We start from the raw sequence: 25,366 nt of genomic DNA, 5'->3' as shown, positions 1-25,366 counted from the left end.
AAAATCAATAATAGAAATGACTAAATTTATTTTAACAAATGTAGTCTCTTAACAAACTCTGCGTGACTTTTCTCGTTACAACGATTAAAGGTATGTGGTTGTGAAAATGACACTGTCGAGTGTTCTTTCACTAAGTGATAACTTAAGATATACATTTTGCATATAATAGTCACATGTGGGCATTTAGTGAAACTCACTGACATAATCACCAAATTGACTATACTTTATCCAACCACAACTCTATAATATGTTTACATATGTGGTAGTTGCTTTTTCACAAAGTGGTCACTTGGTATATAATTTTGAAACATTACCTTTTTGTTGCAGCATAGGAATTCATCCCAAACGAGTATCCCACTAGCAGAATTAAGATTGTACCACCACTATATTCACCAATAAGTATTCACTTGTCCTTGGAAGACAAAGGCAACAATTACACCTATGTGGCAAGTTCTTTTTCATTAAGTGGTTACATGCGATAAACATTTTGAACACAATGGACATCTATGATTTTTTACATCTGTTATTTTAGGCTTTTCATGTTTGTTTAGGTTAGATATAATTGTGGGAGACGTAAATATACGTCAGTTAAAATCTCCAACATAAATTCATGTTTGTTGGTTGAATAACAAACATAAATTTACACATGTTGGTTGAATAATATACGTGAATTTGCGTTAATTGATTGAATAACATGCGTAAAAAAGGTTAAGTGCAATTGTTTCAAAACAATGAACCAACCTAGAAATTCAAAAAAAAAAATGAACGTCACTAACCAACTCAAAACCACTAATTTTGACTCTACACACTGAGTTGTCAAAATAGGATTTTCAAACACTCAAAAGTGCAACATCCACAAAAGATGAAAAAAATGAAAGTACCTTCAACGCATGAGGGTAAGAGGTCTCCCTTGGATATCTCGTCTTTGTGTATGATTATGTTAATGACATCACTAAGGCGATCCCAAAGCATATCAATGTTCAAGTACTTTGCCTAAAACATTACAATCATAATAGGTTAAGAAAGAAGGACTTTATCCAACATAGTGAAAGATCTAATAATTTTCGAGCATTTGAGAAACTAGGAAAACCTCAGAATTGGCTTTGGAATACATGATTTCTTGATTTCTTTGGCCCTTAGAACAACTACAAGGAGGTTCTCCTGACATTCCTTGTTCTTCATTTGTCTATTTTAATAAAACAATAAATTGACTATATATATATATATATATGTGTGTGTGTGTGTGTGTGTGTGTGTGTGTGTGCGTGTGTGATTGTGTGTGTGTGTGTGTGTGTATGTATATCACACTTGATGTAACATCTCGTTCGGATATTACAAATTTCAAATAATAAAATAAAAACATAATAAATATACCTCATGTATTTCACTTCATTTCCCAAAAACGCGGGAAATTTAAAACATTTATTACATTCGAAATTATTCCAAAGTCCATAATTATAAACTCGAATAAAATATAAGAGTCGATCACATAGGTGTTTACAAATTTATTTAAAAACCATAAATCATAAAAAATCTGATAAATCTTTCTCAAAGACTAGCCCCGCTCCGGCTCTCGGCCTCACCAGATCCATCTGCAACATCCTCTGCTCCCGTATACCGCGTACACGATCATCACCAAACACAAGCAAATAGGGTGAGCTAACACTTTAAACAACATATACATAAAACATATATACATACAAACACACCAAAGGAATTACATCCTTTGATTCCATATCACATGGCCACCACCATGTCATCCATGGTCTACGTCTTTAGACGAATATCTCAAGATGCCTTACTGCCACACCTACAAGCCACAACTTGTAGAGCACATGCGGGAAACCTGCTACAGACCATACTCTGTAACGCCAAGTGGAGTTCACAATACGAACATAATTCGTACATCCCAAGACTACCAAACTCGTCAGTTTAATACCGAGGATGACAATCTATATAGACTCATCCGTACGAGCCACAACTTGCACACTCACACCAGCAACACTCGCCATCTCGAGTCACAACTCAAGAGTTCCTCGTGTTCATCCATCATCCCAAGCCACAACTCAAAAGATGTCATTCTGAGCCATAACTCAAGGAATGCTACATACTTAACCCCTATCCCGAGCCACAACTCAAGGGATACGTTCCAAGCCACAACTCAAGAAACACCAGCAAGCCGACCTTCGAGATATCGCCAAAACCTTGTAGACTACACCCATCTAAAGCAAGCAAAACACAAGCCCTACCTATGCATTATCGACTGACACTGCTTTTGAGACACCAGGCGAAATTCGCTTCCAGACCGCCTGGCGGGGGACACGTGCTGCTAGGCACCACTCGCCTCGAAGCCCACTGACGTTGCAGACATCGCCTGGCAAGACCACCCTCACTGTCAGGCGCCACACGTTCCAGTAGCCACTATGAGTGTAGCTATCACCTGGCGATCTAGCCTTGCCGCCAAGCACTACACCAGTACAACGAGTGGTACTGGTTGGTCACAGTCCTGTACAATTTTCAACAAACCTCTTCTACCTCAACACTTACCCAGAATTCATAGACTTAGTTGAATATTATCAACATGGCTTCCCATTATCCTATCTGGTCTCATATATAATTAATTAGCTCCATGTGGTCCCATATATGAATTCATTCTTATACTGCCAAGTGCACATTATTGTACTCTTATGTAATCCTTAATCCAGCCTTGGTTTAAAACTCCTCTTTTTAATTCACTACTACAATATACCCATTTTACCACATTGATTCTACTCTTGGTTAAATAGGCACTCCATATCAATCACAAGGTCTACATCCTTTTTCCACAACCAACATTATTCATAATCATAGTTGATAAACTAACTATATTGTATTTACTACTAAACCACTTCTCCTCACACTCCAACCCTTACATTAAATCGTGCCAATATTCATTCCCTTTTCTTTCTTGAGCCATATAAAAAAGATCCAAGTTCTCTCACATAAAGTAATTTCTACTCAACATAAACCCAAACTCAGCGTCTGCCATCACAGCCACGCAATGCAGACTCCATTACGCTGGCACTTGGCGAAAATGCAAGTGCCGCCAAGCGATGCATGAAAGTCGGGGTAAATTCTAGAATTTCATTGCACCTGCGAATGCCCAAAAATCCAAAACACCTACATTGATCATTTACCCAATCTCAGCAATCAATCATGCTACCAATGGTACCTATTCTCCAACCAGAGTCAAATTTACAGATTATCAACACAATTCCAGCATCAGTAATTATTAACACTCAAAATCCCCAATTTGCCAAACCCTAAAAGCTATTCATATAACTTCATCCAATTTAACCTCCAATCACACGTAATTCAACTATATATGACATCTAATTATTTATAAACAGATAGAACTTTCTTTCTCCTCGATCAGAATCATCCTAGAAACCTCAAAACACCAAAATTGAACCAATTTAGCTTGTGTCGCTTGGCGTATGTTCATAACCGCCAGGCCTTTCATCTAGAAACCCAGAAACTGGGTGGCAGATATGCGTCGCCTAGCGGTCAAGATCATGCCGCCAGGCGGTTCCTCTTCAGGAACCTAGAAACAAACATAAAGGGATGAGTCGCTTGGCGACAGTTCATCGCCCGCTAAGCGGTTTCTGAAAAAATTGCAAAAACACAAAGTTCAAGCGAAGTAAGGGAACGATCATGCATATACATGCTATAATTTATACAGTTATGCAAAAAAAAAAATAAAGAGAACGTAGTCCAGCTCCCCTAACCTGGATTTCCTTGCTAAAACTTGAAGGTTCTTGGCTTCTTCCTTGATTAAAAATGGTTGCCTCGTGCTTGTCCACTTTAGCACTCCTTCTCACTTCATTAGCACAGTCCACTCTCTGAATTTTCTCTCCTCACAGTGCTCACTAACAACAACAACAACTCTAATCCTCTCTCTCACAGTGCTCACTAACAACAACCTCTAATCCTCTCTCTTTTTCCTCTTAATTGGCCAATTACCAAGTCTTAATGGTGGTTAGTGGCAAGGAAACGAAAATCACCTTAATGGTGATGGTAATGACTATTCAAGGATCATTAAGAGTTGTTTTCCAACCCTCTTGGCTAGCTAGGGTTCCTCTGCCCTTTCGCATTCATGCCAAAGAAAATTTTGGCAAAAGGAAAGTTTAATTTGGATCTACCAAGGTTCAAATCCAAAACCATGCCAATGTCAAATCAATGCACCACCATTCAACCAATTCATGTTTCGTGATAATTCCTATAATTCTAGGATTATATTATTACTCATTATGATTAAGCATATTATTAAAATAATAATCAATTAAATAACTTATAAATGACATACATAAGACTTAAACTCAAGTCCCCTTACACAAACAAGTACTCTCTACCATTTGAACTAGTATTTTTTCACGTCACAACAATCAACATTTAATGCCATAAAGGCTCCCAATACCTACATTTATTAATTATTTATTTATTTAATTAATTAAATTTAGCAAATCTTACACTTGACATGTTTAATAATTTGCCATGTCACGTTTATGTTATATAATTCTTTAGAATTCCATCGTACAAAAGATGCTTTCTAAGTTTGGAAACATCCAATGTTCTTTTGTTCAAACAATTCACGCAAGGGCAACTCATCCTTAATTTGTTTTCTACATTACGAACATTATGTTGAGGAAACTATATAAATTCTTTCACTCCTATCTTGTAATTGTTGTTGATTAAATGTATTTGAAATGTTTTTGATGATGTCCATAATAGCATGACAATGGTTAACATGACATAGCATGACAATGGTTAACATGACATGTGTATAAAATATTGAATCTGTTAATCTGCTGCCTCGATAGTCGACTAGCTAACTAATGTAGTCGACTATGTGTGTAAAATCCTGAATCTGTTAATCTGTTGCCCCGATAATCGACTAGCCAACTAATGTAGTCGACTAGGCTCGTGCTGACAGCAACTGGTTTTATAAAATGGACTCTGCACCTGCTGTTAAAAAAAAGTTGTGCAATCAAAAGAAAGAAAGAAAAGTGTGGAACAGGTTCTTGGAGCTATCTTGGAAGATCTTCTTGAGAATTTCATCAAGACACATCAAATTTGGCTTGACAAGAAGAAGAAAATTCAGATTTGGAAAAGGTGTACTCAATCTAATCTTTGGGTTGTGTTCTTGTGTTCTAAATATAGTTTGAAACTCTCTGATTTACTATTTTCTGGTTAAGGCAAGTGTGTGTGATAGCCTTGCTGTTTTTGGTTGTTAAAGCAAGTGTGTGTGATAGCCTTGCTGTTGTGTGGTTGTGCAAGTGTGTGGATGCCTTGCATTTGTATTCCTTTATCTTAGAATTTAGATTTATCAAGTGTATTTGTAAATCTTGAAATTCTTGTGATATAATGAATATCTCTAGCTGTGGTTTGCTAGATGAACTGGATGTAGATTCTTAAGAATCGAACCAGTATAAAAATTTTGTGTGCTTTATCTCTTTCTCTCTATATCTTGTCATAGTATAAATGCTCCATACATTAAGCATCAAACCATACTATTTCAATTGATTCAAAAGAAAAGGTTTTTATCAAAACAATTTCAAAAGTGCTAAAACTGGGCAAAATTTGTTAATACCAATTCACCCCCCTCTTGGTTGTGAAATATTGCTGCATCAATTCTAACAGTAATCATCACTTATAAGTGGTGAATTAATCCAACTCTGGTCCATTTCTATGTTCTATAGATACGTGATTGAAATTAGTTTTCTATCCATGCATGCAAAGCTCATTTTTTTATCATAGGTATGACATTATCCTATTCTAGAAGATTCACTTTTATTATAGTTGAATAGTACATAAATTGTAATTGTCATCCTTTATATTTCACAAATTTTTTACAACATGAAATGAAAGTGATGACACAAAATCTCAATAGTCAAATATGTACATGAAGATCAACATAAAGTGTAATAAACCAAAATTAAATAAAATATATGAATTGTAGATTATAATTTAAATATTAATCAATTGATAAAATGTGACTACTCTTCTCAAACTGTCCAACCGGACAATTCAAAATTTAATACAATGATTATCGATACAAACTTCATTAGTTTTCATATAAAGTTTAAATTAACATACGAAGATGTATAAAATTGGATGAGTACTACACAACTCAATGCATTAAATTTCAAACGATAAACTAAGGATCGCTCAATAAACAAGTACAAAAAAAATTAGTATAAAAAAAATAAATAATAATTGTAGAGAGTTAGACACCCTTAGACTCAATACCAAACGTTCAACTAAACAAATATAACAATGTTTGTTAGGGTCAAAAAAATATAGTAGCATAACAAATATAATTTAAATTTAAATTATCCAAGGTCTAACACAAATATAATAATACATTAAAAAAATATATATCTAATAACACATAAGATACAATTTAAATTTAAATCATATCTAATTTGTAGATAATAAACATTAATCAAATTAAAAAAAAATACTTGGAATGGAGAGTGGCATTGTGGGGAGCAAAAGGAATAGAGAAAGTGGCAATGGTGACACAAAGCAATTGTAATGGAGACCCATAGAAACTAAGATGTGACAAACAAGGAGGGAGGATGGTTGTAAACGTGTGTAGACCCAAGACGAGAAACTACGAACAATTATAGTAATGATGTTAGTAAACAATGGTGGCACGACTAGAGCCGATTGTAGTGACAACGATGTCAACAAACGACAATAGTAGCAATGATGTGAGTGAACGATGATGGCAGCAACACAAGCAAACAACGACGATAATGATACGAGTGAACGACAATGGTGGCTACGGTAGCAATGATACAAGTGAATGATAGTGGCAGCAAAGCGAACAACGACAACAATGATGTGAGCAAACGATGACAACGACATTGACGAATGGTGGTAGGATCAACGATAATAGTGACGAAGAATTTAAGAGTTGTGAAGATTTAGTGAAGGAAGGAGAAAAGTCCCGTTTTTTTTTTTTTTATAAAGAAGACATTTATGAGAGTTTTGCATCCAACCATAATCGATTCTCCTCCATTCAACTTTTAATGAAAGTTCAAAGGATGGTCTTCTTTCAAATTTTTAGTTTTAGGTACAACTATAAAACACAATTTTGAATCGTTGGCTCCAAAAAACACCATCATATAATTATATAAATTATAATTATGTCTAATATTTATACTTATATATAAAAAAATATCTCTTAAACTACCCAATTTTTATTTTTATTTATCTTTTATAATATAACTATTAACTATTTCACAGAAATAATTGTTATTTTAAAATATTTTATACAAAAAATATTACAAATTTAATTTTTTATTATTATATTTTCAATTTTTACCATTAATATTCAATTACTTTTTATTATTTTTTATATATATTAACTTAATAAATTTACATGTATTATTTAACTTATAATACAAATATAAATATTTAAATGATATAGATACATAGGCTCTACATTAGTGGATTTTTTTTCTCCGAATGGTGCAATTTGAAACCTTATTTCCCAAACTAGTGCACCTTTTTTTTTTTAAATTCTGAATAGAGGTAAGTCGTGTGAAAATGGGATGACTTCATCGGAAAGAAGTCGTGCCAAAATGGGACGATTTCAGTTAAGAGGAACTGAAGTCGTGCCAAATTAAAGAGACTTTAATATATTTGGTAGAAGTCGTAAGAGATTAAGACAACTTCACTTAAGTTAATTACGAAAATAATCAAAGTCGTGCTTGATCGAAACGACTTCAAGGAAGCAAAGTCTTTCCAAAATGGGACAACTTCATTTACAAAGAAGGTCTTGCCATAATGGCACGACTTCAGTGTATTGGGCTGTAATGCTATGTTGTGTTTGGATTAGGGTGTGGATTTGGAGGAGTGGATTTGCATTGATTTGAGTTGATTTGCAGGTAAAGACAAGGTTGTTTGGATTAAATAAAAGATGATATGATTTAAGTGGATATGAGTGGAAAGTTTATAAAAATTTGTGTATGACGTGATTGATAAAATTTAATAAATTATAATTTTTAATAGAATAAATTGTATGATTACCATCTTACCCTTCAATGTAAATAAAAGAAATGGCATTCAAATAAAATTAAAAATATTATTTAAAATTACAAAAATATAATTTATTCATATTATAATTAATAACTTAAAATAATTATTATTATTCTCAATTATAAGAGAAGTCTCGCAATAATAGCATGACTTCAGTGTGGGATGTAAGAGAAGTCTTGCCATAATGGCACGACTTCAGTGTGAATTCGTAGCAAAGTCTTTTCATAATGGCAAGACTTTAGTTGAATGGTATTATTGTAAAAAAGTTATTTGGTTATGATAATATTAAATTGAATAAAGAAGTTAAAATTTTATTATATATAATAAATTATAGAAGAATAAAATAGATATAAAAATGTAAAGAAAAGAAAAAGTGTTTTTAATAACAAATATATGAAATCAAATAATTTTTTGATAATATAACTACAAGAAAATGTCTCATTAGTAACCAATTTTAGTGATTTAAAGTTGTTAGTCACTATAGTGACCAATTTAGATACCAATTTAATAAATTAAAATTTATTGGTTACTAAAATAGTCACTAATATAAATAAAAAATTATAATTGGTCACTAAATTTGTCACTAATTAATTAGAGACCAATTTAGTAACTAAGTTATTTTGGTGACCAAAACTTAGGTAGCTAATTTTTAGTAACTAGTTTCCTTTGGTAGCAAAAACTATGGTAGCTAATTTTAAAAACCAATTTAGTGACCAATTATAATTTTTTATTCATAATAGTAACTATTTTAGTAACCGATAATTTTTTGTACTTTGTAAACTTGTATCTAAATTAGTCATTATAGTAATTAACAACTTTTGGTCACTAAAATTGGATAGTAATAAAACATTTTCTTGTAGTGATATTAAAATAAAAGTGAACAACAAAGTCGATAAACTGAAGTTACGAGAATTTCATAAAATAAAATTTCAATGTCTATTTGGGCAGTTGGTTTTGTTATGACCAATACTTCTTCTGCAAAATGAACATTTCTTTGGTTTATTTTCTTTGTGGATATAGTTGTAGTTCGTCTTCCTGGTTTATTGTATCGCATGTGAGAGTCAGTTAAATTTGGACCAGTTTAAGTAGACCAATAATCTTCATTTTGAACAGGTTGAAATAAGATCTCAAATAAGACCTAGACGACAAAGAAGAAGACCTCCTTGTGGCACAGGCTCTCATAAATAACTTTCACGTCCTATTATAATGAAAAAAATCATCATGAAATTTTTAACTACTTATATGCATTATTATTTAACTAATTAATATCACTAAAAAATATTTAATTTTTCTTCTGCCCAACTGAAGTCGTCCGAATATGATACAACTTCTTCATTACCAATATAATACTGAAGTCTCTCTAATATGACACGACTTTTTCATTAAAAATTTAATACTGAAGTCTTCTCATATTGCACGACTTTGCTTAGACAATTAACTAAAATCGTCTCAATTTGACACGACTTCTTAGCAACAAGGAAGTCTTTCCATACTGACGTATCTTTAGATCATTTAAATTAAAATTATTTTATATTGACACGACTTCTTTATTGCTAAATCGTACCATCTTGGTACAACTTACCCAGAATTTTTAAAATTTCTAAACTTGATAATTACAAAAATAAATTATACCATTATGATAAAGAAAACCACATTAGTGGGAATAAAGACACAGATATAGCATGACGTGATAGTATAATGATAATAGTGACATCAAGATTATAATAATAAAATATAGATTTTAATTTAAGAGTGCTTATTGTAACGGTAATAAAATTAGTCCGCTAAAAAATAATTATTTAGAATGTGTAACCTTTGGATTCCAATCATCATTCCATTATTTTGAACAAGTTGCATTACTTTACGACTCAAAAGAGTTATTGTGTCGATTATTTAATCTATGTTAATTGCTGTACACATTCTTTTTTCTTGTTGTCAAATTTCTTTCCAACAATTTATATTTTTTTATACATGAGTCTTATTTAAACAAATCACACACTTTACCGTAAAGGTGATACGTAAAAGTCACACACTTTGTGAAAAAATAATTATATCTTTATCATTTAACTATTATTAGATTATAAGTTTCACTACATATTTTTTTTTACATATTTATTTATCTTGTATGTTTTAATATTGACAATTTTAACAAAACAATGTTAATAGTGATAAAAGTATGCAATCAATTTTAAACTTGCCTCCAAATTAGGTATAAAGTAAAGGTGTTAAATGACACGATGACCATAAAATTGATGGCATGGAAAAATTGAATTGAATTGAATAACACAAAAGTTGACTAAATTGGACTCCAAAATTGAATTTGAATCTGTATAAGTAGATGCTAACTGATGACAACATGAATGGAGTTTGCAAATGTTTGATGGATTAATTTAATTTTTCTATTTTATTATGTTGTTTATTAATTTATTGCTTACTTTTTAACTTGAATTATTTTAATAAGTTATGAACCTAATACTTTATTAGTTGATGATAAGTCTCTCCATGTTAAACATGAAACTCATTTATCTCCACTAAAATTATTAAATAGTACCAATATTAATATTAGGATAATGATATTTTGACTCCCTTAATTTGACTTTCATCTTATACTTCCTGATGTGATTTAGCATTAGAATTGATTATTTCAAAGGAATAGATACTGGTACATTAATCAATGTTCCACACTAAATCACATCAAATAATACAAAATGAGAGTCAAAATATAATTTTCCTTAATATTATTAGATAACAAATGATAATACATGTTTTTCCATATATATAAAAAGTCAGTTTGAGGATAAAGCAAGTAAAGCATTTACTTTAGGACTCAAGTAAAAGAAGCTCTCAAAAAAATTATTACTAATATTTTTCTATTAAATTAATTATAAAATTATCTCCATGTTAAACATGAAACTCATTTATCTCCACTAAAATTATTAAATAGTACCAATATTAATATTAGGATAATGATATTTTGACTCCCTTAATTTGACTTTCATCTTATACTTCCTGATGTGATTTAGCATTAGAATTGATTATTTCAAAGGAATAGATACTGGTACATTAATCAATGTTCCACACTAAATCACATCAAATAATACAAAATGAGAGTCAAAATATAATTTTCCTTAATATTATTAGATAACAAATGATAATACATGTTTTTCCATATATATAAAAAGTCAGTTTGAGGATAAAGCAAGTAAAGCATTTACTTTAGGACTCAAGTAAAAGAAGCTCTCAAAAAAATTATTACTAATATTTTTCTATTAAATTAATTATAAAATTATGTTTAAGAAAAAAAATCTCAATTTTTTTTACTAATATAACCCTATTAAATTAATTATAAACTTATGTTGAAGAAAAGAAGAAGGCCTCAAAAAATATATTTCATTACTAATATAGCTCTATCAAAGTAATTGTAAGTTTATGTTTGAGAATAAAATTCAATTAAATTATTATTGGTATTAAAAATGTTAATTAAAGAGTTAAAAACTTTATTTAGTGAGTTATAATTTTGTTTAAGAAAAAGAAAAGATTATTTATCTTTGTTCTCTTATAGAAAGATAATTCAAAGTTAGGTTTTTTTGAAGAAACATAATTCAAGTTTAGAAAAAAAACTTACTATCAAGTTTAGAAGAACCTAAGTTTGGTTAAAAACGTATTAGACGCAGAAAGAAACAATTGGATTAAAACGTGAGAATAAAATTGTAAAATCTTTTCAAGAATCATTTAGAAATGATTACTTTTTATATATTGTAGATAAAGTAATTACCACACTTCAAAGTAAATTTGAACAATTTAAAATATATAAGGATATTTTTGTTTTTTATTTAGTGTTAAAAAATTAAAGTCACTAGATTGTACATTTTTTAAAGAAAAATGTTGAAACCTTAAAATCTTTAAAATATGATAATTTGTTGGATATTGATGAATTTAATTTATTTTTAGAATTAGATTTCTTAAGAAAAATTATAGGTTTAAAAAATGATAAATCATTTGACATTCTTAATTATATAAAAAGAATGAATTCTTTTCCAAATGCACGTATAAATTATAAAATAATATTAACAATTAATTTAGTCGAAAGGATTATATAAATGGATTAGTCATATTATCTTATTTAAATTGCGTATATTATCTTATTTAAATTGCGTTTAATTCGATTCCTAAGAAATTTATTAAATGTACCAATATATATATATATAATTGTATAGAAAGAAGTGAGAATTAAATAAATATTTTTAATGTACCCAGTTGTGTAGAAATAGTAGTGTATTATTCTAAAAGTATAGAAAAAATATATTTTAAAACTAATTTGTTTTTATAAGAAAGTTAAGATCTATGACCAATTCAATCCTATATTGGATTAACTTAATTAATTCTAAAAGAAATTTTTTTTGGACTGAGTGATAAACCTATCCCATTTGCACCCTACATTGTATAGTAAATATATGATGAATGAAAATGATGCAAATAATAATAGTTATGTTGATAATGTTACATTACATTATTGAAGAGCCATCACAAAACAAAGATTGAACATGAGGTGGGGTTTGTGGTTCAATAGAGGAATCAAATATGGAACCTAACAAAGACAAAAATTGCTGACAAAGAAGAAAATTATATAATCTTATATAGTCCAAACAAAACGGTATCAAAGTGTTTAACATTTAAAGAATTATTCTAAATCATTTCACCACATTTACTTTTAAATATTCAATTATTTCAATAATTGATTGTATGTACAATAAATCACCGCTAGAACTAATTTATATTTAAATAATTTGATGATAAATAAATTTAAATTGATTTACGAAAAATGTATGGAGCCATTGGAAAACAATTAACAGGAAAAATTGTCAAGAAATTCTTTTTTCATAGATATATGAAAATAACTTATTTTTGAAGATTTTTTTTATTCGCACATTTTACCTAGTACTGAACACATTAACTATTTTTCCAAGCACTTTTTTTTTTCTCAAAAAATAAATCTAAAACCTAATTGTTGCATATCAAGAATACTAAATATGTTTTATGATTTCATGACATTCAAATGTTTTGTTTTATTTTCTTATAAAACTCATACCAAATATAAATAGGTACTATGCCATTTTAGTCAAACTGCACACCAAAAATTTATTATTATATGAAAAATCCTTGTTTCATAAAAAAGAATATGACGGCCATTTTGGAGGCTTCCTAATATTGTTTTAATAAAAGTTTCATATGTATATATGGTGGCTAAAATTTGTAAAACTATGATTAAAGTACACAAATGGAAAATGTTAAAAAAATTCCGTAGTTCATCAATAATTTGTAAGATATGATAAAATATCTTGAAAATAATGTTTTTTTTTTTCTTTGAGAAGCTAGTATTGATGCCAAATTACCACAAACATTGGCCAAATTAATATATGAAAATATCATTAACTGGTTGAATATAACCATTTTTTGTTTGTTTCCATTTTTGAATAATTCATCATGTTAAATTAATATAAGTGGTTAAATATTAGAAGTCTCACATCGACTAAAGATAAAGTAATTTCATAATATATATAACTGAGGTGCAAATCTCACCTTACAAGTCAGTTTTGTAGGGTTGAGTTAGGCTTTAAACCTACTTCTAACATGGTATTAGAGTCATTGTTTAAAAAAAAAAAACTATCCTGGTGAAATTTCTTGAATATTTTGTTTCACCTCCTATTGGACCGTTAACGAACCATTCGTTCATTTCTAGTCTCACACACTTTTATAAAAATATTAAAATTATAATTGATTTATAAGTAAAAAAATTTGCACTACAAATGTTTTATCTATTTTCTATAAATTAATAAGACAAAATAAAGTTGAATGAGATACATGTTGCAAAAAATGGTAAAAAGAAACTCTTCTTTTAGCACTATAAGTAAAAATAATAAGATGGGTCAGGTCCAAACCTAAGAGCATTTCCTTCATGCACCCCAATAATTTCTCACTGCACACCCTTAATTTCAAAATGATCATTTTCTTCTTTGTAAAAATTGCTCTCTCTATTACTTGTTCTACAAATCTCAACTTTTATGAAATTTCCAGTATAGAATTCCCAGAAAATGTAACTATATTCTAAAACAATATTTTCAAAATATAACTTTTGGAATAAACTTTCAGATCATATATAATAATACTATTTGAAACAAATTTTCTACAATAAACTTTCTAGAGCATATATGTTTTCAAATGAGTTTTTTTTTTTTTCAAAATTGAACTCTTTTTCTTTTTCTTCTCCCTCTAGTGAGAACCGAGTGGTAGCAGCTATGGTTCAGCGACAGAATATAATTTAATATTTTTGGTTGGTAAGAGAAGCAGTCAGTAACAATGGAGGTGCAGCGAGAAAAAACCATTATAAGGTATTTCAAAGATAATCCATTTTGTAGAATGGTCCATGGGCTTTAACCCACGATGTCAAATAATAAAAACAAAAGTTTTTTCGAGAAGGTTTGAAACAGAGTTGTCGTGAACTTTGAACAATATTTGAAATACAGAATAAATAATCGAACCAGTAAAGGTTAATAATGAATAATATACCAATATCATGTCTAAATCGATATTCTTTTATTGAATTGGAATAAAGGTATGCTGGACAATTTTTTTTTTATATATAAACATCTACAACAAACAACAATGTATATTAGTTTTTTTATCTGCTTTTTACACATTTCCTTTATTTTTTAATCTTTATATTTGTTAATCAACATTTTAATTTTCATATCTTATTATTTTTATTGTCATAAAAAGTATGGACATATATACAGCTGTATTTCCACTAATTTATAGGAAAGAAGAATAATAAAACTAAACTAAACAATTCTTTTATAAGTTAAAATTAAGTTATAAGTATTTAAAAAAATTAAATAAACTACATAATATAAATTTTATAAATTAACTTATGCATAACCAATTTTTAGTTTTTTTATAAGTTAATTTTAGCTTAAGGTAAAATAAATTTATTTTTTACATTTTTTTTATTAAAAGTACTTTAAAAAATCCAAATAAAGTTAAATTATACAATAGAATCTTAGTTTGTGTTTTCTTTGGATGAATTTGAAAAAGTGGACTTAATTAAATTTCAAGGGAAAGAGAGATGAATGTAAGGTATTTTTTTGGGTTAAAGAAAATATGTTGAGAAATAAAGAAAAAATGAGATGAATGTTTATGTAAGTTAGTGATTAATGTAATGAGTTTAATAGATTTAAAAAGAAATATTTTAATTAAAAAAATTAAATGATTACCATTGGTCATACAAGTAATTTAAAATAAAATGTAATTAGTGTAATGAGATTTAAATTATTATTTTAAATAAAAAAATTGATGAAATTATTTTGAAATAAAATGGAATTAGTAGAAATAAAATTAAAATAAATTGTGGATGATTAATTTAAGGGTTAAATATGTTTTTGGTCCCTCATTTTTTAGTGAAAATTAAATTAGTTCCTCTCTAAAACTTTAGTCCCCTAATTTTAAAACTGTGTGAATTTAGTTCTTTCTACCAAATTTTGTTAAGTTTATTTAACGTTTCAAATGCATTTTATGATAGCATTTGAATTGTTTAAAATACATTTTTCTTCAATGTGATCTAAGAAACAATCATAAAACGCATTTGAAATGTAAAATAAACTTAACAAAATTTGGTTATAAGGACTAAATTCACGCAGTTATAAAGTTGGAAGACTAAATTAGACCAAAGTTTTTTAGAGAGACTAATTTCAATTTTCACTAAAACTTAAGGGACCAAAAACGTATTTAACCCTTAATTTAAATACAATTAAGTAATAATTTCTACATTATTATTATTATTATTATTATTATTATTATTATTATCTTATTCATCTTCTTGGGTAGAGGAATTGCAATACAAATCTTTAGTAGCTTCTTCTTCTTTAACACGGTTTGTAACATAGATCTTCAACACCAATTAGGTATGACGAAAAATTCGTACTTGCATATATTTGTAGGTAAAATTTGTGATAGATATTAAATGAAAATCCTTAATAGATATTCAGAGATAATGGGTATGGGTATTTAATTACCCATTTGATGAGATGAGTGTGAGTATCATGTTATCTGACTCGTAAATAATCGCTCAAAATTTTTTCTTTTTTAATATATTTTTTATAATAACTATTAGTGATTTTTATTTTAGTATTTTTTTTTTTAAATCAAGGGTCAATTATTAAATAATTATTTAAAAATTGACATATATATTTTAATATTTTATGGAGGCTTAGAATTGAAGTTATTTTTAAAAAGATTAATTTTTAAATTTATATTTTGGTAAAACTCATTCAAATTTGTATTGCATTAATATTTTAGTTAATAAGTTAATTTGAGTTGTACTTTAATATATATATATATATATATATATATATATATATATATATATATATATATATATAAGTATTTATGGGTATTTTTTCACGGATACTCAACAAATAACGAGTTAATAAAGGGGTTGTTGTTTTTTGAACGAGGCCGATAACGAATAAACACTACTCGTATCTGACTTGATCTGTTATTATCGCAAACACCAAACCACATCAATAGGAACAACAACAAGCCACACCACTAGGTACCCAAAACTACACTTCCACCACTATCACCAGACCAACACCATTACCAACACATCATCACCACCACGAGAGTCTCACCTAGACAACCTCTTTAATAACACCTCCATCACAACATTAGAACACTCATCGCGAGACCACAATAACATCATAAAACAATCTCCAACACCAAACACCACACAAGCCACTACCAAACTATCAACAACCACACAATGATTATCGAGCACCACCTATAACATAATAATTCGAAAATCACAAATGAAACACAAAAAAACTAAATGGAAAATTGATTCTCATCACAATAGAATCGATTCTCGGTGCAACTATACTCTTCAAAATAACACAAAAATTGATTTCTAGGAATTGATTCTCTGGGTCTAGAATTGATTCCCTTGTGTGTCTGTGCCATGAATCCTTTCCCTTACCACACTCTCGGTCCATTCTTACAACACCAACACAAGTTTGATTCCAACCACAATCCTCGCCATCCTTCATGCAACACACCAATTTTGTGTAACTCAAATTCAAAACTTTAGAAACCAAGAACTAACATTTTCAAATGTACAATGTTACTCGACTTTTGCAACATATATACACAACCCAACCACTCATTCACAAGTCGTTAATGATGAATTCAAATCTTCATCTACTATAACAATGGTTTATGCATGCACATGAATCTCTATTGTTGAGCCTTATGAATTTGTTCAATAAGAAATCTCTACATGCATGCCATGCATAGTAAAAAAAAACACATAATAAAAAGAATAAAAGCATATAACTAAATCTATAATTTCTTCTACGATAATGTATTTTTATCGACTCTTCTATTCACTTGGACAAGAACCCTCTTATCCTATAACCTCTCAATTTTACGGTTCCGTCGGTAAAAACAAACATTTGCCACACTCACTTTCCCTCTTAGGGGAAAATAAACACAACTTTCATTTTTTCTAATAAGATAAACAGTTTCTTCTACGGAGAAAAACAAATTCATATTTGAACTTACTGAATTTGTAATTCAAACACACACACTCAGAAATTAGAATGCAAGTGTTATTTTGTAAGGATATGTGGAAGTTTGTTATTAAAGGACAAAGAAAGGAACAAATAGGGGATAAGTGATTGGAGTGTAGCATTGGTGTTATTGTATAAGATGTTTTTGTATTTTGTAGGGTTTTGTTTGGATGTGGACAACTCACAGGAAAATTAAACAACTACGCCCTGTTGGACACTGTTAGGGAAAAATGAATGAAAACAAACAAACTTCAACATCATTTCTCTACCTTCCGTTCACCACCATATAGGGCAGAGAAGGTATTAAAGAATTGTTTTTAGTATCATCACAAAACACAAAAGTATCCTATATATATATATATATATATATATATATATATATATATATATATATATATATATATATATATATATATATATATATATATATATATATATATATCATAAGGGTCATTTTCTTACTTTGAAATAATTAGAAGTTAAATATAAAAGAAAAAAAAAACACCTTATTATACCCAAACAACTATTTTAATATGTTTGAAATAAATTATATATACTTTGAAATAACATTGAATGGCAGTATACACTATATTCAGATATAATATACTTTATGAACTATTTATCACAAAGGCATGGTGCCCATCCCTTTCAGCAAAAATAAGCATAAACTATTAATCACAAAATTAAAATACAATTTACATATTAATAAATATTTTTTTTAATATGTTTATAAGTGGAGGTATTTATTTATTACAATTTTCTTTTATGTAACGTAAACATTTATTTTATATATTAATACTAGGCATTGTATAATACATAGTACATTCAAACGCTTGTGAAAATACTGCTTCAGTGTATTATTAAGGTGATCTTCCTTTTAATCAATCATCCCCATGTTTTAACATTCACTTTTTGCTAAATCTTTCTCTACAAAATACACTCTTGTTTTGCTTCTTTAAAAATGAAAACTGGTTGGAAAGAATATGGATAAATAAATAAAAATATATATAAAATCAAACTATCAATAATTTTTTATTATTAATATTATTCATAACTTTATTTTAGTCATTTAGGTCTAAAAACTTTAAACAAAAAATATTAACAGTATCATAATTATCATATTTATTCCACTAATGATTAAGAAGTTTGTATTTATTAATAGCAAATATCATTAAAAGTATTTTTTAATATTCATTAAAAAAAATCATTTCATTTGAAGGCAATCACAAGCTTGGATTTGTTTACATGTCTACTCTTGTTTTCTCTTTGTCACATTTTTCATACTATTTATTTTTTCTTAAATAATACATTTTTTTAAAAATATTTTTCTAATGGACCAATTGACAACTAATTCTCCAAATGAACCTATTTATTGTACATGTTGGGAATTCGGTCTCGGAGAACTAAATCCATGTTCAATTTGCATCTCTGACCGGAAAAAAAGGTCCTCTAGAATTTGATAATACATGAATTTTGAGTGAGTTTTTGACTTTTTAACAAAAAAAAAGTAAGAAAACATAAAATGGAATTAATTTCAGAGAAAAATAAATTAAAATAATTAATTATACATTTGTACACTATTTTGAGATAGTATACCACCAATATAAATAGATAAAACTATATATCACTGGGATTGATAAAACGAATTATTTAAATGAATGGAAACAATAATTGTATAAAGGGTCTTGCAAATCGATGTTCTTAACATTAATTAAGAATAATTGAGGTATTAGTTAAATATAACTAATGTTATTTTATTGATGAGTATTGTTAACCCGTGTCCTAAGTACATGGGTTTAAAATAATTAATATGTATTTACAAAAGTTCAAAGTGAAATGTGACATTAAATAAATTTTAACTTTAATCATTAATATAATTTTACTTTATTGGATTATGCTAACCAGTGTCATAAGAACATTGTTTAAAATGTAATTAATGAACATTAAATTCTATAAAAGTTCATAAATAATTGTAATATCAAATGAATTATGACCTTAACAATTAGGAGTAAGTAGAAATATTCAAAATTGTCCAAATCCGTAAAACCCAAAAAATAATAAATAAGGATTCAGTTTGATGCATTTTCATTCGATTTAAATGAGTAATATTAATTAAATGTGGATATATATGGTCGGATTCAATATCCAATAAAATTTTTGTAGATACCTGACCCTTTCCGGAATATTAAGTAAAATTTGTTCATAAACCCTACTCTACTGCTATCGCTGATTTTCTGAGCCTTTTGCACATGCCAATCACCTTTTAAACCCAAGACAACAATCTTCCAAAATCAAGTGGTTGTATAGGAACATCAGAAAACACAAACCATCTTCGTCTTTCTCTAACCTTTCTCGCAAGCACCTCTTCCAGCTCAACTTTGAAATGATTTTGCCTTTGGAGGAGTGGGTGCCATAGAAGGCAGTGGAATTACCTACCAAGCTTGCAACGTCTCAAGCAAGTGTGCACAGTGGTTTGATCTACTATGATATGCTCTGATGTGCTTGGATCTACTCTGATATGCTCTGATGTGCTTCGATCTACTCAGATATGCCTCGATCTGCTCATATATGCCTAGATCTACTCATATTTGTTTTGATATGTGTTGTAGGTGGCAGCGTGGTGGTGTTTGATGATGTGGTGACAAAAAGAAGCTAGAATGATGGAGAAGTTAGAGAAACCATGGCTAGAAACTAGATTTCACCCTGTTCGTCACATTTTTAATCTTTTGTTCGGGTAAACTGACATCCATCCGCATTTAACCGACCTAAATTAACCTGAACTCATTTAACCTGAAGAATAAAACAATTGGATATGGATTATAAATATTAAATTCAAACTGGTTGGATTGGTCTTGCTGAACCAGAATCTAGCCAAACCCGACCGTTGCTCACCCCATTAACAATTGTTAGTGGACTTTTACTTTATTTAAAGAACAAAAATACCTATAAATATAATGCATTTGTAATTAATAATTTATTTGATGAAAAAAAATAGTTAAAAAATAATAAAACAATATAATAATTATATTTTAATGTTACTAAAAATTAAAATATAATTAAACATAAAAAATTAATTAACATAAAATAAAATAATGTTTGTTTTTTTAATACAAATATTATGTTAATTATTTTTATCTTATTTATTAAAAAAACAAATAATATTTAATTTTTTGTTAATTTAATTTTTTATTTATTTTTAATTGTATTTTAATTTTTAGCAACATTAAAATATAATTATTTTTTGATTTATTTAATGTGTAAAAAATAAATTATCAAATATATATATAATATATATATATATATATATATATATATTTATATATATATATATATATATATATATTTATATATATAGATGACAAATAAACTCGTCCCCGTGGGTATTGTCCGAACCCGTTCCCGTTTTGACGGAGAATTCCCGTATTGACTGGGTATGAGTATGGATATGGGGAATCCCCGATTTGTTCGATTGGGTATGGGGATGGGGATGGGGATGGATATATCCCTGCCATAATACCCGGCCCCGCTATATCTCCATCCTCTTTTAAATTATTAAAATATTCACAATTAATTAAGTAACCATATATATATATATATATATTATATTCTTTCTATTTTTTATTTCTTCTAAATATTTGGTTTGTCATGAAACTCATTTGAATCTCCAATATAATTTTTATCTTATCATAACTTTTATGTAATTATGTTAAAATGATGTATGTCAATTAAAAAAAAATGTCTAACATTTGAATATTTCTATTATTTTTTAATATTTTTATTTATTGTATATTTTCCTTTCACATGAGAATGTTTAATACTCTCAATTTAAGTGTTTAATAGGATAAACATTTTATTTACTAGGTAATATAAAAAAATTCTTTACTTATTATTATTATTATTATTATTTTTCATTTGAACTCTTTTATTTCGCTAAAACAATTTTTGTTATTTCTCAACCATTGAGTATATATGTTGATATTTGAAAAGTTTTCTTAGATCTCTAAGATATTTTTCGTCTTATCATACCCTTAATTATACATTTGTTTTTCTTTGTGCAATTCCTTCCAATAGTCTCCAAATTGTTTATAATACACACATTTGTTAATTTTTTAATATTTTTATTTTTGTGGATTTTCATCATGTAGAATATTATTTCGATAAATTTTATCTAATTATTTTTTATTTTCTAACTCATTACAATCATACTTTAATTTTTTTACTATAACTGTATAAATAATTTTTATTTACTACAATATAAAAATTTAATGTAGTTGCCATGAATATTTTTTTATCACCATCTAACATATATTGGAGTTTAAAAGATACAAGATCTATGATAAAATTTTATTATGTTTATTATTTATTTTTTGCGTCATTTTTTTATCAACCATTGAGTATATATGTTGATATTTGAAAAATTTTGTTAGATCTCTAAGATATTTTTCATCTTATCATACCATTAATTATATATATATATTTTTTTTGTGATTCCTTCCAATAGTCTCCAAATTGTTTATAAGACACACATTTGTTAATTTTTTAATATTTTTATTTTTTGTTTATTTTCATCATGTAGAATACTATTTCGATAAATTTTATCTAATTATTTTTTATTTTCTAACTCATTACAATCATACTTTAATTTTTTCACTATAGTTGTATAAATAATTTTTATTTACTACAATATAAAAATTTAATGTAATTGTCATGAATATTTTTTTACCACCATCCAACATATATTGTGGTTCAAAAGATACAAGATCTATGTTAAAATTTTATTATTATGTTTATTATTTGTTCTTTGCGTCATTTTGATCAAATGATGTATTATAACTTTATATGAGTGTATAAAAAATAGATTCATTATAATTTAAAAAATTGAAGTAAACAAACATTTAAAATATATTTTAATTTAAATATTTTTTCCTTTCATATTTTTTAAAAAATATTCTTAAAATTTATCAACTAGGTTTCATTAATATTTGCAAATTTAATAAATGTTTTGGTTCTAATCAAATTTTATTTGGTATTATAATCTAAAATGTAAATAATTATAATTTATTTCAAAGTATTTGATATCGAAGAAACAACAATACTCCTAATATTGAATATTTAATAATATTATGTTTCCTTTACCGTAATTTTTTATAAAAATTAATTAAAATTAATATTAAAATAGTAAGAAAACGGGTATGGGTATGGGTACAAGATTACACCCGTTGCCCGGTAGGGATGAGGATAAGACAAAAGTTTGATACCCGTTATGTTTGGATATGGGGATAGTGATGAATTTTTTTTACGGGAATGGGTATGGAATAGTGAAACCCGTCCCGTCCCGCCCCGTTGCCATCCCTATATATATATATATATATATATATATATATATATATATATATATATATATATATATATATAATACTTTATGGACAATTTTGTCTGCTAAATAAAGTAAAAGTGCACTAATATTTATCAAATTCATAATTGAGTTAATATTCCGTTGCCATCCCTATATATATATATATATATATATATATATATATATATATATATATATATATAATACTTTATGGACAATTTTGTCTGCTAAATAAAGTAAAAGTGCACTAATATTTATCAAATTCATAATTGAGTTAATATTCCGTTGCCATCCATATATATATATATATATATATATATATATATATATATATATATAATACTTTATGGACAATTTTGTCTGCTAAATAAAGTAAAAGTGCACTAATATTTATCAAATTCATAATTGAGTTAATATTACAGTTATTTATGAATTTTTGTAATAAAAGTCAATGTTTATTAATTACAACTTAAATAGTACCTTAGGATACAAGTTAATATTCTCCTTCTTTATTTAAAATACAAAAACACCCATAAGTGTTATACAATTCTTATTTATAAATATTTGATTAAAATACTTTTTGGTTTCAATTTGCTCAAGTTTTGTCAAATCAGTCTTAATTTTTTTTTTGTTTAAATATGTTATATTTTTCATCAATTTTGTTCAATTTAGTCTTTTTTTTTCTAACACCGTTTAAATCATTAACGATAATGAATAATGTTTGCCATGTATCACTTTGTGAATTTTTTTAATTTTTAATTTTTTTAAATATTCACATGTCAACCCAACAATATCTCACGGGTTAGAGTTAATATTTTATATCCAGTTTGGTCCCTATATTCGTTATTTTTGTTCAATTTAGTCTCATTTTTTTTTAAATGAAACAATTTTATCCCTCTTCAAATTGAGACCAAATTTACTTTTTATATTAAAATTCACATTTTTATTAAATATTTTTGTTTAGTATTACAACTAGTTTAAAATTAGAACAAAAATTCTATGGATAAAGACTAATTTTAAAATTTTAGATTAATGATGTTAGTTTTTATCCTTAAAATTTTCGTTCTAATTTTAAATTAATTATCACCTTAAAACAAAAATGCAAAATAAAAAAGTAAATTTTAACAAAAACATCATTATAACTTTTATATAAAAATTAAATTTGGTCTCAATCTAGAGAGGGACAAAATTGCACAATTTTAAATAAAATGGGGACTAAATTGAACAAAAATAATAATTATAATATTAAATATTAACTCTGACATGTGACATGATGATGGGTTGGGTTGACAGGTGAACATTTTTTCAAAAAAAAAAAAAAAAATTAAACAAAATTAACGAAAATTATGACCTATTTAAAAAATAAAATAAAATTAAAACTGATTTGACAAAACTTGATAAAAATTGGGAAAAAAAAGTATTTTAATCTAATTTTTTTATGCACAAAGTTAAAAGTTAAAAACTAATTAAATGATAAATAATTTTAAAGTATTTATACAGTTAAAATAATTAAATAATAAAATTTAATGTCATCAAAAGTTTAGCTTTTTATTTTATTTTTAATCATTCTCATTACAAAAATTGTCGTAAAGACTTCTAAAATTTAATTTAAATATTATTATACTGTATTTTTTTGAAACAAAATAGTGTTATACTATTCATACTTTTAATATAATTTTATTTTACTAATTACAAGTATGTTAACATTATTTTATTATTTAATTATTTTAATTTTAATTTTAATAGATAAAATTAATTATTATAATATTTATAAATAATTTTTTCTTTTAAATGAAGTAAAATTACATTAATAATTATTAAAATTATAATTCATTTAATAACAACCTAATTATGAATTTTAAGTTTATTAATTATATATTAACCCATATTTGCATTCTTCTACTTTTATTTAGAAGATAAAGAATATCCATAAATATTATACAGTTGTCATTTATAAATTTGTTTGATGTATAAAAAAAATTAAAAAAAGATAAATAAAAAAATAATTTTAACGTAATTTTGCCATTAAAGTAATTAAATAATAAAATTTAATGCAAAAAATTTAATGTTCTTCTTCTATTAATACATGTTGGTAAAATCCTATAATTAACTTTTTTTATTCATTCTTCAATGTAACTGTATTAGTTATTTTTATTATAAAAGTTACTGTATATAATTTTAAATTTAATTTAAATTTTACTGTACTATATTTCTTTAAATAAAACGGTGCTATAATATTTATATTTTTAATATAATTTCATTTAACTATATTATAATCATGCTAAAATTATTTTATTAT

Source organism: Vigna unguiculata, chromosome 11 (genome assembly GCF_037176805.1).
Source record: "Vigna unguiculata cultivar grain cowpea cultivar isolate G323 ecotype 2 chromosome 11, ASM3717680v1, whole genome shotgun sequence".
NCBI lineage: Eukaryota > Viridiplantae > Streptophyta > Magnoliopsida > Fabales > Fabaceae > Vigna > Vigna unguiculata.
This window is presented reverse-complemented; position numbering follows the sequence as displayed.